General features: G+C 39.0%; 1 protein-coding gene across 1 annotated transcript in view; it reads right to left on the bottom strand.

Moving 5' to 3' along the window:
- REV3L (REV3 like, DNA directed polymerase zeta catalytic subunit) overlaps positions 1-12,616 on the bottom strand; it is a 175,314-nt gene that overhangs the window by 118,383 nt on the left and 44,315 nt on the right. The gene's annotated exons all lie outside the window — the stretch shown is intronic.

Here is a 12,616-nt window from a genome sequence, read left to right as displayed (position 1 = left end):
AGAACATTGTCCCCTGTTCCCCTTGGGCATGTGCCATTTGTCTGATACAAGCACAGAGGAAAACAGCAGTGATGGAAGAACACACCCATTTTCTCCTTCTGTCACTATCACTGTACTGCTCTGCCAACACTATCCTAAGGCTTCTCCCCCACCTCTCACCCCACTCTTGTTTCCTGGCTTTTTCTTCCTTCAGAAAAGTTTTTGTTTGATCACTATTTCCTATTTATAATTTAGAGTGATTTACATAAAATAAATTTAAAAAGTTTCATGTTCTGTTGATATCTTGTATTTATATTTTTTCTAGTGAATAATATCAGCTTGTCATATTTTTAAGAATTAACAAATAAATCTGGAATAGTTATAAAGTATAGCAAAACTGCAAAGGTCACATAATGGAATAAGATCTATGCCCTCCTCAGTACAGTATTCAGATCTGAGCTAACTTTGACATTTTCGAAGAATCACAAATTCTGTTGCTGTTAGACCAATTTCAATTTCTAATTTTATGTTACATAATTTCAAAGAAATAAAAAAAAACTCTTTCATTTAAAAGCGAATTTCTTATTCTGTTTCATTCTAAATACAACACAATGAAAGTGAAAGTGTTAGTTGCTCAGTCGCATCAGATTCTTTGCGCCCCCTGGACTGTAACCCGCCAGTCTCCTCTGTCCATGGAATTTTCCAAGCAAGAATACTGGAGTGGGTTGCCATTTCCTTCTCCAGGGGATCTTCCTGACCCAGGGATCGAACCCGGATCTCCTAGCATTGCAGACAAGTCTTAACTGTCTGAGTTACCATGCAGCATGATACTGTTTTCTAAATATTGCAGCTTTTAATTTTTTAAATAGAAAAAACTCAAATTGTAATAATGAATGAGTCTTAAAAAATATATTTATCAATTTACTGATGATCTATTTTAATGTTTTTTGAACATCTCATGAAAAAAGGTTATAACCATTACAACTTCTGGATATAAACCACAGTTTGGTTAAAAGTACCTGACATGCTAAACCACAGAGTCCTCCAGGGAGGTGAGGAGACAGAATTGTATTCCCTTTTTAAGCTGACAAATAAAATCTAAGACCAGCGATTACAGAATTACTAGCATATTTTACAAGTAATACTGTTAAGCTTTAATTTTAATCAATATCTTAATAATGGAAATTTAGATACATTTTATAAGAAATAATTATAAAATTTCATTTCTAATAGTTTCCTCATAGGCAGGATATTTACAAAGTTCATTTAAACATTTAAAATAGCCTCTTTTCATATCTCCTGTGGAGTAGGGGCCAGAGAAATGATTTTTCTATTTATAGGTTTTGGAACTATAAAAATTTGTGGTGTATGATTTAGGAAAAAAACAGAAATGATTTATTCAGCAGACACTGGACATCAAGTGCTTTACATGCATTTGTTTCTAAAACTTAGAACAACCTTGCAAGTGCCACAAAGGTTAACTTTAGTAAAATAACATACCTATTAGGTAACAGAATCAAGATTTAAAATCAGATCAACAAAATCTAAAACCAATGCTCTTTCCATTTAACCATTCTGGTTCAATATTTTTTTTTTAATTAATAACTGGCTTCCTTAATTCTTAATTTCTCAGTTTTTATTCTGTACTATTAACACCTGTTTCTTTATTTGACTCTCCCATCTGACTGCAGACTCTTTGGGACCTGATGCTGTGTTTCAATGATCATAAAATCCCCAGGATCCAGCACAAAACATATGCGTTTAATAGACATTTATTAAATGAATGCAAGAGCTTCCAGCAAAACAGAATAGCTGCTTAAGGAGAAGGAATGGTGTAAAAACCCAGAATATCTGAAAAAACCTATCTATGAAAACAGAGGGACTCAGATACAACTAAGGCACCACCACCAAGGTTACAGAAGGACGTAGAAAGTTCCCAGCTTACTGTACTTTCCTACCCTGAAGGATCCGAAGTCCCACTCAAAGCTGTAGTCATTACATCAAAACAGATGCACCTCCATCTAGCTCTACAGCAGCGAGGGATGGCTCAGTGCTTTACTCACCACCCTTTCTCAAGAACAATCTCCTGAAGAGCAACCACAGCATAAGGAATTCTTGGCAGAGCTATAACAGCTCTAACACAGAATAAGTGTCACAGAAACAAGATAAAATAAGACTCAAAAGTTAAAACAAAGAGAAACGTGTAAAAATGAATGAGAGTCAATGTCTTTTTGGCAACAGTATGTCTTTTATTACTGTAAAATTTGTAGCTCTGCCATAGCATTGCTTGATCTTGACAAGATACAGACTTTTTATTTATTTCCTTCCATTAGCTCTATCCCACACAAATGTGTGGGACCATACAGATGAACAGTCCCTCAGATGCCCTCACCCTGCTAAGGATTAGACTCAGTGGTGAGGAAACCCCCTAAAACCAGTGGTGTGAGCATTAGTGGCTTCTCCCTCATAGAAGCAGCCCAAGTAGCTGGTACTACAGACTCAGGTTTCTTCACTATCTCTTTAGTGGCCTAGTTAAAAGGGATATTCGACTTCAGTCTCGAGTCATTTCTACTATACTCCAAAGAATTTCACACAAGATTCTCTTAAGAATGTCTTTCTCAAATTAACAAAAGCTATGTTGCTTCAAAACCTTACTAAATGATTTGGGATTCTGGATATTAGTTATTTCCAGGTAACGTGGATCCAAAGAAAGAAAATATCCCTACTTTCTGAATGTTTCCTATTATTGTTATGTGAAATGGAATTAAGGAAACAAATTCAGTAGGAACAAAGACTGTCGTTGGGAGAATAAGCCTATGTAAACAGGTTTCAAAAAATTTTCCACTGAACTTGTCACAGCATAACTGCTCACTTAAAGACACTATAGCAAAACTTTGTAGAATTGGCTATTTTCCAACTATGTAAGAAGGGATTTTATAACTAAGGTAGGTGCTTCTGTAACAGCCAGTGTTGTGGTACTCTAAATCTAATCTCTCACAGAACTTAAAACTTCACTAAACATTAAGCCCTCTGTATTCCAACATTTCTTTTATTGTTTTCTCACATTTTCTTCTATATTTTGCAAGCCCAGATTTGGGATCTGAATTAACTGTGCTTCTAAAAACTTGTTAGTGTATCTGTAACAAAATGACTTCTGGTTTTGTAGATCCATTTTCAATAACAGAAAGACTAACATATGCCATTCCTCTTATTCAGGGGTCTGAAAATCCTTTTTCTGTTAAGTGGGATACAGTACATATTTTAGGCCTTATGGGCTATACTGTCCCTGCTGTAACTATGGAACTCTGTCGTCGTGGCCTGAAAGCAGTCATAGACAGTACTTAAGTGAATGGCCATGGCCGTGTTCCAATAAAATTTCATTTACAACAGGGGACAAGCAGGATTTTGTCCATGGATAGTAATCCCTGCTCTGATTAGACTTCCCTGTCAACCAGAACAGGAAAATTTAATGGCCTCTTTTTTCCTTTTTTTTTTTTTTTCAAAACAAGCTCATTGGTAATCACAATCAAAATCATACTAGCCTAAGAGAATCTTAGGAGACTGATTCAGAAAAGTTCATTTTGAAATTTGCAAACCCCATCTCTCAAATCTCAATCTACACAAAATTTTAAACAAAACTCTACAGAGCTATGAAACAAATAATAATAATAAAAAAACTTGGTTATATGAACAGAAAAATTTGTATTTATGAAATTTCTCATGTTTTCTTCTTCATGAAACATCTCTTAAGTTTTGTATTACGATCATTCAATGTTTCCCTCCAGTCTTTCTTTGCCTCCATCACTCCATCTTTCTTTTCCTAGCCCCACAAAAACCACAAAATGAACCAAACAAAACTCCTAATAGTCACAGTTTGAAAGCAAGTGTTATATCACCTATTCTCATGAAAAAAAGAAGTCTTAAGGATATACTCTTAGCCCTAGACGTTTTTTCCAGGATTTATGCTAAGGAAAAAAGTTAAGAATGTACATAAAGATTTAGATATTAAGATGCTAAGACAGTATAATAATCGTAAAAAATGAAGATAATAAACATCTTCAAATAGGAAATTAAGTAATTATGGTTTATATGTTATCACAGAACATATCTATGGCCCTTATACCAAATCCTGCTTGTCACCTATCTTTTAAGTAAAGTTTTACTGGAATACACCACACCCATTTGGAATGGTCTATTCCAAATACAGGAGGAGTTGAATAACTGTGACAAAGACCTTCTAGCCCTTAAAGCCTCAAATATATACTATGTGGTATAAAGTTTGCTAACCTCAGTAACAGATGGTATTGATGTATTTCCTAGCATAGAGAGATGCTTATGATATATCTATTTCTGGTGATATTCAGATTTATTTCAATTGTGAAACTATATATATTAAATCAGATAATGGGTGATTTCATTTTCTTTCTTGTTGCTTATAAATAGTTTCTAAATATTATACAATTTGTATAAAAGACAGGCAGGAAAGAAGTCACCTACTTTTCAATGACCCAGAAATTAAAAACAAAATAATATAAAAACTAAGTAAAATTACTAACTTTATTATGGGCATATATATATAACTTCCTATTGAATAGTTTCTCTTCATTTTCTCCCTTCATTTCTAAATAATGCTTCGGGATTTGAGATATATATTCATGGCACTGTATTTTTCAACCAAGGCATACAGGACTTCATTTAGAATCATCAGCTTTAAGTTAGGAATGCTGCATTACTAGCAGAGCTATATCCCTCAAACACCAGATGTTTCAAATGGCTGTTTTATTTATACATTTGCTGAATACATCTTTGTATTCTCAGTGCTCAACATGGTTGGTTCCATCATTTGTATATGTAGGCATAAATTTGCTATTCATCAAATAATTTGTGGAAGCCCAATGTTAAGTGCTAGGCCACAGGCTGCTCATAACCACAGTCTCTGATCTCATGGACTTGGCATTCTACTTGGAGATAAAGATGAGTAACAGGCAATTACAGTATGGTTAGAGGTATGTAATACTGTTTGTGAGAATACAGGAAGGTTTCCCTGACGAAGCAACAAAAAGCAAAGGAGAAAGAATAGCGTGGTATGCAACTGAAAGTGAACAGGAACATAACATGGTTCGGAAACAGGAAAAGGCAATTGGGACGGAGCACGAAATGCAATGGAGAGAAGGGCAAAGTGTGTGTGTGTATGTGTACATACACGCGCCTGTGTGTAGACTCTGTGACTTATGCGGGTTTGCATTTTATAATTTCCTTGTGGACACACTGTGAAGAAGTTCGGGACAGAATGGGACTATAACGGGAAGATCTGTTTAGGAGTCTACGGGAGTACTTCAGGCAAGAGATGTCAGCAGAGATGAAGAAAATCTAATTCAAGTAGGATTTAGGGCACAGAATTGAAAAGTAACTGACTCTAATATATGGAGGAAGGGTAAAGGAGAAAGAATAAAAAATGATCCACATTTTTGGTTTAGGCAAATAGATAAATGAGAGTATCAAAGAAACTGAGAAAGAAATATAAATTGATTTATATTTTGAACTTAAGAAATTTTTTCTGTCTACAGAAATTCCAAAGATTTACATTAAGCACAATTAGATACAGATGTGGAATTTAAGACAAAGATCTGGGCTAGAGAAGGAAGAAGACAGACTTGCGAGTCTGAGCAACAATTAGGTAATAACCCTCAGGGGCAATAAGACAGACAACAGAAGGGGTATAGGCCAGAAACTTGAGGAATACTAACATTTAAGGGAGTAATAAAGGATTTTGATTTCTGTGGGATGAGAGAGAATCAGTCCCTGAAAAGAAAAGAGCAGTAACAGTCGGTGAATAATGGAGAGCGGAAGTATGCTAGCAGGCTTCCAGGTGGCTCAGTGGTGAAGAACCATCCTGCCATGCAGGAGATGCAGGTCCAATCCCCGAGTCGGGAAGGTCCCCTGGAGAAGGAAATGGCAGCCCACTCCAGTATTCTTGCCTGGGAAATCCCATGGACAGAGCAGCCTGGTGGGCTACAGTCCACGGGGTCACAAAAGAGTCAGACATGACTTAGTGATTAAACAACAACAAAGTATGTTAGCCATGGAACCAGAGTTCCAAGGGTTCAGTAGAAACATATAAGAGAAAAACAAGCAAAGAGAAGCTGCATAACAGACTGGAAACACAATGCTAATAAAAATACATAACAATGGGAAGAAGTACATTCAGAAAGGCAGAGGAAGTAATTAGTAAAAATACTAATTGAAGATGATATATGCACCCCAAAAATTCACAGCAGCATTTTTTATAATTTCCAAGATATGGAAGCAACCTAAGTGTTCATCAGCAGATGCACGGATAAAGAAGCTGTGTGCATATGTATACATACACCCCCCCCCCCCGCAAGAATACTACTTGGCCATAAAAAAAGATTGAAATTTTGCCATATGTAACAACATGGATGGATTTGGACAGTATTATGGTCAGTGATACTTATGCTGCGCAGCGCTGGAGTGGTGAACTTCTGAGAGGAGATACCCCACATGCAAGGTCGGGAGCGGTGGCTGAGAGGAGATGCTCCACATGCAAGGTCAGCAGCAGTGGCCATGAGGAGATACCCCGCGTCCAAGGTAAGGAGCAGCAGGTGCGCTTTCCTGGAGCAGCCGTGAAGAGATACCCCACGTCCAAGGTAGGAGAAACCCCAGTAAGACAATAGGCACTGAGAGAGGGCATCAGAGGGTAGACAGACTGAAACCACAATCACAGACAACAGGCCAATCTGATCACATGTCTAACGCAGTGAAACTAGGCCATGTCGTGTGGGGCCACCCAAGATGGACGGGTCATGGTGGAGAGATCTGACAGAATGTGGTCCACTGGAGAAGGAGTGGCAAACCACTTCAGTATTCTTGCCTTGAGAACCCCATGAACAGTATGAAAAGGCAAAATAATAGGACACTGAGAGATGAACTCCCCAGGTTGGTAGGTGCCCAATATGCTACTGGAGATCAGTGGAGAAGTAACTCCAGAAAGAATGAAGGGACGGAGCCAAAGCAAAAACAATACCCAGTTGTGGATGTGTCTGATGACAGAAGCTACATCCGATGCTGTAAAGAGCAACACTGCATAGGAACCTGGAATGTCAGGTCCATGAATCAAGGCAAATTGGAAGTCGTCAAACAGGAGATGGCAAGAGTGAACGTCAACATTCTAGGAATCAGCAAACTAAGATTGACTGGAATGGGTTAATTTAACTCAGATGACCATTATATCTACTACTGTGTGCAAGAATCCCTTAGAAGAAATAGAGTAGCCATCATAGTCAACAAAAGAGTCCAAAATGCAGTACTTGGATGCAATCTCAAAAGCGACAGAATTATCTCTGTTCATTTCCAAGGCAAACCATTCAATATCATGGTCAGTTCAGTTCAGTCGCTCAGCCGTGTCCAACTCTTTGCGACCCCATGAATTGCAGCACGCCAGGCCTCCCTGTCCATCATCATCTCCCGGAGTTCACCAAGACCCACATCCATCGAGTCCGTGATGCCATCCAGCCATCTCATCCTGGGTCGTCCCCACGGTAATCCAAGTCTATTCTCCGAGCAGTAACACTGAAGTTGGACGGTTCTAGGAAGATCTACAAGACCTTGTAGAACTAACACCCCAAAAGATGTCCTTTTCATTAGAGGGTACTGGAACGCAAAAGCAGGAAGTCAAGAAACACCTGGATTAACAGGCAAATTTGGCCTTGGAGTACAGAATGAAGCAGGGCAAAGGCTAATAGAGTTTTGCCAAGAGAACACACTGGTCATAGCAAAAAACCTCTTCAATCTACACAAGAGAAGACTCTACACATGGACATCACCAGATGGCCAACACAGAAATCATACTGAGTATATTCTTTGCAGCCAAAGAAGATATATAAGGTCAACAAAAACAAGACCAGGAGGTGACTGTGGCTCAGATCATGAACTCCTTATTGCCAAATTCAGACTCAAATTGAAGAAAGCAGGCAAAACCACTAGACCATTCATGTATGACCTAAATAAAATCGCTTATGATTATACAGTGGAAGTGAGAAATAGATTTAAGGGACTAGATCTGATAGAGTGCCCGATGAACTATGGATGGAAATTCGTGACACTGTACAGGAGACAGGGATCAAGACCATCCCCATGGAAAAGAAATGCAAAAAAGCAAAATGGCTGTCTGAGGAGGCCTTACAAATAGCTATGAAAAGACGAGAAGCAAAAAGCAAACGAGAAAAGGAAAGATATACCCATTTGAATGCAGAGTTCCAAAGAATAGCAAGGAGAGATAAGAAAGCCTTCCTCAGGGATCAGTGCAAAGAAATAGAGGAAAACAACAGAATGGGAAAGACTAGAGATCTCTTCAAGAAAATTAGAGGTACCAAGGGAACATTTCATGCAAAGATGGGCTCAGTAAGGGACAGAAATGGTATGGACCTAACAAAAGCAGAAGATATTAAGAAGAGGTGGCAAGAACACATAGAAGAACTGTACAAAAAAGAGCTTCATGACCCAGATAATCACCTTGGTGTGATGACTCACCTAGAGCCAGACATCCTGGAATGTGAACTCAAGTGGGCCTTAGGAAGCACCACTATGAACAAAGCTAGTGGAGGTGATGGAATTCCGGTTGAGCTATTTCATATCCTAAAAGATGATGCTGTGAAAATGCTACACCCAAAATGTCAGCAAATTTGAAAAATTTAACAGTGGCCACAGGACTGAAAAAGGTAAGTTTTCATTCCAATCCCAAAGAAACGCAATGCCAAAGAATGCTCAAACTATCGCACAATTGCACTCATCTCACACGCTAGTAAAGTAATGCTCAAAATTCTCCAAGCCAGGCTTCAACAGTACATGAACTGTGACCTTCCAGATGTTCAAGGTGGTTTTAGAAAAGGCAGAGGAACCAGAGATCAAATTGCCAACATCTGCTGGATCATCGAAAAAGCAAGAGTTCCAGGAAAACATCTATTTCTGCTTTATGGACTATGCCAAAGACTTTGACTGTGTGGATCACAATAAACTGTGGAAAATTCTGAGAGAGATGGGAATACCAGACCACCTGACCTGCCTCTTGAGAAACCTATATGCAGGTCAGGAAGCAACAGTTAGAACTGGACATGGAACAACAGACTGGTTCCAAATAGGAAAAGGAGTACGTCAAGGCTGTATATTGTCACCCTGCTTATTTAACTTATATGCAGAGTACATCATGAGAAATGCTGGGCTGGAAGAAGCACAAGCTGGAATCAAGACTGCTGGGAGAAATATCAATAATCTCAGATATGCAGATGACACCACCCTTATGGTAGAAAGTGAAGAAGAACTAAAGTGCCTCTTGATGAAAGTGAAAGAAGAGAGTGAAAAAGTTGGCTTAAAGCTCAACATTCAGAAAATGAAGATCATGGCATCCAGTCCCCATCAGTTCGTGGCAAATAGATGGGGAAATAGTGGAAACGGTTGCTGACTTTATGTTTTTGGGCTCCCAAATCACTGCAGATGGTGATTGCAGGCATAAAATTAAAAGACACTTACTCCTTGGACGCAAAGTTATGACCAACCTGGACAGTATATTAAAAGGCAGAGACATTACTTTGCCAACAAAGGTCAGTCTAGTCAAGGCTATGGTTTTTCCAGAGGTCATGTATGGATGTGAGAGTTGGACTATAAAGAAAGCTGAGCGCCGAAGAATTGATGCTTTTGAACTGTGGAGTTGGAGAAGACTCTTGACAGTCCCGTGGACTGCAAGGAGATCCAACCAATCCATCCTAAAGGAAATTAGTCCTGGTGTTCATTGGAAAGATTGATCTTGAAGCTCGAAAACTTTGGCCACCTCATGTGAAGAGCTGACTCACTGGAAAAGACCCTGATGCTGGGAGAGATTGGGGGCAGGAGGAGAAGGGGACGACAGAGGATGAGATGGCTGGATGGCATCACCAACTCAATGGACATGAATTTGGGTAGACTCCAGAGTTGGTGATGGACAGGGAGGCCTGGCGTGCTGCAGTCCACGGGGTCTCAAAGAGTCGGACACAACTGAGAGACTAAACTGAAACTGATGCTAAGTGAAATAAGTCAGACAGAAACACAAATACTGCATGATACATCACTTATATGTGGAATCTTAAAAAGTGCAAAACTAGTGAATACAACAGAAAAGACGCACAGACATAGAGAACTAGTGGTTACCAGGAGGGCGATGGAAAGGAGGAGGGGCAATTTACGGGTAGAGGATTTAGAGGTAAACTATTATGTATAAAATGTGCTACAAGGATGTAATTTACAACACAGGGAATATAGCCAATATTTTATAACTATAAATGAACTATCAGTTCAGTTTAGTCGCTCAGTCGTGTCCGAGTCTTTGTGACCCCATGAATCGCAGCACGCCAGGCCTCCCTGTCCATCACCAACTCCCAGAGTTCACCCAAACTCATGTCTATCGAGTCGGTGATGCCATCTAGCCATCTCATCCTCTGTCGTCCCCTTCTCCTCCTGCCCCCAATCTCTCCCAGCATCAGGGTCTTTTCCAATGAGTCAACTTTTCACATGAGGTGGCCAAAGTATTGGAGTTTCAGCTTTAGCATCAGTCCTTCCAAAGAACACCCAGGACTGATCTCCTTAAGAATGGACTGGTCGGATACCTTTAAAAATAATAAACCACTATACTGTACACCTATACCATACTATCAACTGTACCATATCAACTATACTTCAAGAAAAAAATTTTTTAAAGAATACAGATAAACACTGTCAAAATAAACTTTTTTCTGGCACTCAGGAAATTAACCGAAGGATTGTGATAATCCAAGTAATGCTTACTCAGGAAAACCTGTTGATCTTAGCAAGAACAGCAAACTTTGTAGGCTGTTAACTTGTCCTAATGCAATCTCTCATCTCCAGCTCCAGATAGGCACTGAAAACCAAAATCTTGCTACCATGGTAGCTGTGAAACCTAAAAACGGAGCAGATACTGGAGAGCCAGAATACATTTGCATTCCCCCTCCCCTCGCCCCCGGAAGCACTAGAAAACTCTTACTATTTCACCTGCATGGCAGCTTGCTAGAAAAACTGCATTCTTCAGGTTTTATTTGACAACTCAGAGCTCTCTCAATGTTTACAGTCCTATCTGCAGTGTACTTGTTGAAAATAGTCAATAGCAATTGTTTAACATTGCAGTTTCCTGAACAGATTTTACTAGTTGCAGCTAATAAAGAGGGTGACCAAAATACTTAAAAGGAAAAACTGAGGAGTCAAATATCTGTAAGGGGCTTTGAAAAACTCTGCAACAGTCAGGGAATTTAGAAGGCTATGCACATATGTGGAGCTGTGTGAACTGCGCAGAAGACCTAACAAGGCCCTAATAATTCACTTCTGGGTGATCTTGAAGCTTTGCTTCAACACACACACACACACACACACACACACACACACACACACACACAGCCCCTCAGCAAATGCTAAATAGAGACCTACTGGCTTGAAGCATTTGAAGGAATCTCTGGCCAATCAATAACTGACCATCAAGCTAGCTGACCAGACTTCAAAGAACAGAAACTGAACAGAATAAACCCAGGAAAGTCATTAAAGAAACAAACAGCAACACCAACAACAGAGCAAAACAAATCCTGGGGGTAGGAAGGACTATGGTTTTCTTAACTGTCATGTTATTGAAAATATCTAGTTTCCAACACAAAATTGTAAGACGTACAAAGAAACAGGGAAGCATGACCCATACATAGGAAAAAAAATCAACAGAAACTGTCTCAGAAGAAGTCGAGATGTTGGTCTTCCTGGACAAAGACCCTAAATCAGCTATTAAAAATATTTTAAAGAAATAAAGGAAGTTACGTATAAAGAATTAAAGGAAAGTTTGAGTCACATTTTATATATAAATTTATATATTTAATACATTTATATATAATAATTTTATATTTATATACAAATATAATACATTTTATATTCTCTACTTAGAAAACATACATGAAGAGACAAATTATAAAAACAAATAAAAAGTTGGCATTTCAATATGAAAATTATATTCCCATCCAATGCAATTAAAAAACACAAAAACAATAATATACACATTTGAGTTGAAAAGAGCAATAATAGAAATGAAAATTTTACTAGAGAAGATAAACAGCACATTTGAACTGGCAAAGGAATCACTGAACTTACAGACAGTTGAGACTCTCCAATCTTACGAAGAAACCTGGGCTTCCCAGGTGGCGCTAGTGGTAAAGAACCCACCTGCCAAAGCAGGAGACACAAGAGACATGGACTTGATCCCTGGGTCAGGAAGATCCCCTGGAGGAGGGCACGATAACCCCTTCAGTATTTTTGCCTGGAGAATCCCTTGGACAGAGGAGCCTGGTGGGCTACAGCCCATAGGGTTGCGAAGAGTCGAACACAACTTAAGCCACTAAGCGCATGTGCGGGTGCATGTGTGTGGGCACCACACACAAAGAAAAATGAACAGAGAGCCTCAGAGATCTGTGGGACTACATCGGGTATGCCAACACAATGTGAGTTTCCAAAGGAGAGGAGAGACAAAAAGGAGTGGAAAGAGTATCTGAAAAAAATAACGACAAAAAACGTCTCCAATTTAATGGAAAACATCAGTATG

The sequence above is a fragment of the Capricornis sumatraensis genome, chromosome 13, assembly GCF_032405125.1.
Source record: "Capricornis sumatraensis isolate serow.1 chromosome 13, serow.2, whole genome shotgun sequence".
In the NCBI taxonomy this organism is placed as follows: domain Eukaryota; kingdom Metazoa; phylum Chordata; class Mammalia; order Artiodactyla; family Bovidae; genus Capricornis; species Capricornis sumatraensis.
The sequence above is the reverse complement of the archived record's forward strand: the minus strand, read 5'-3'. Positions and strand labels throughout refer to the sequence as shown.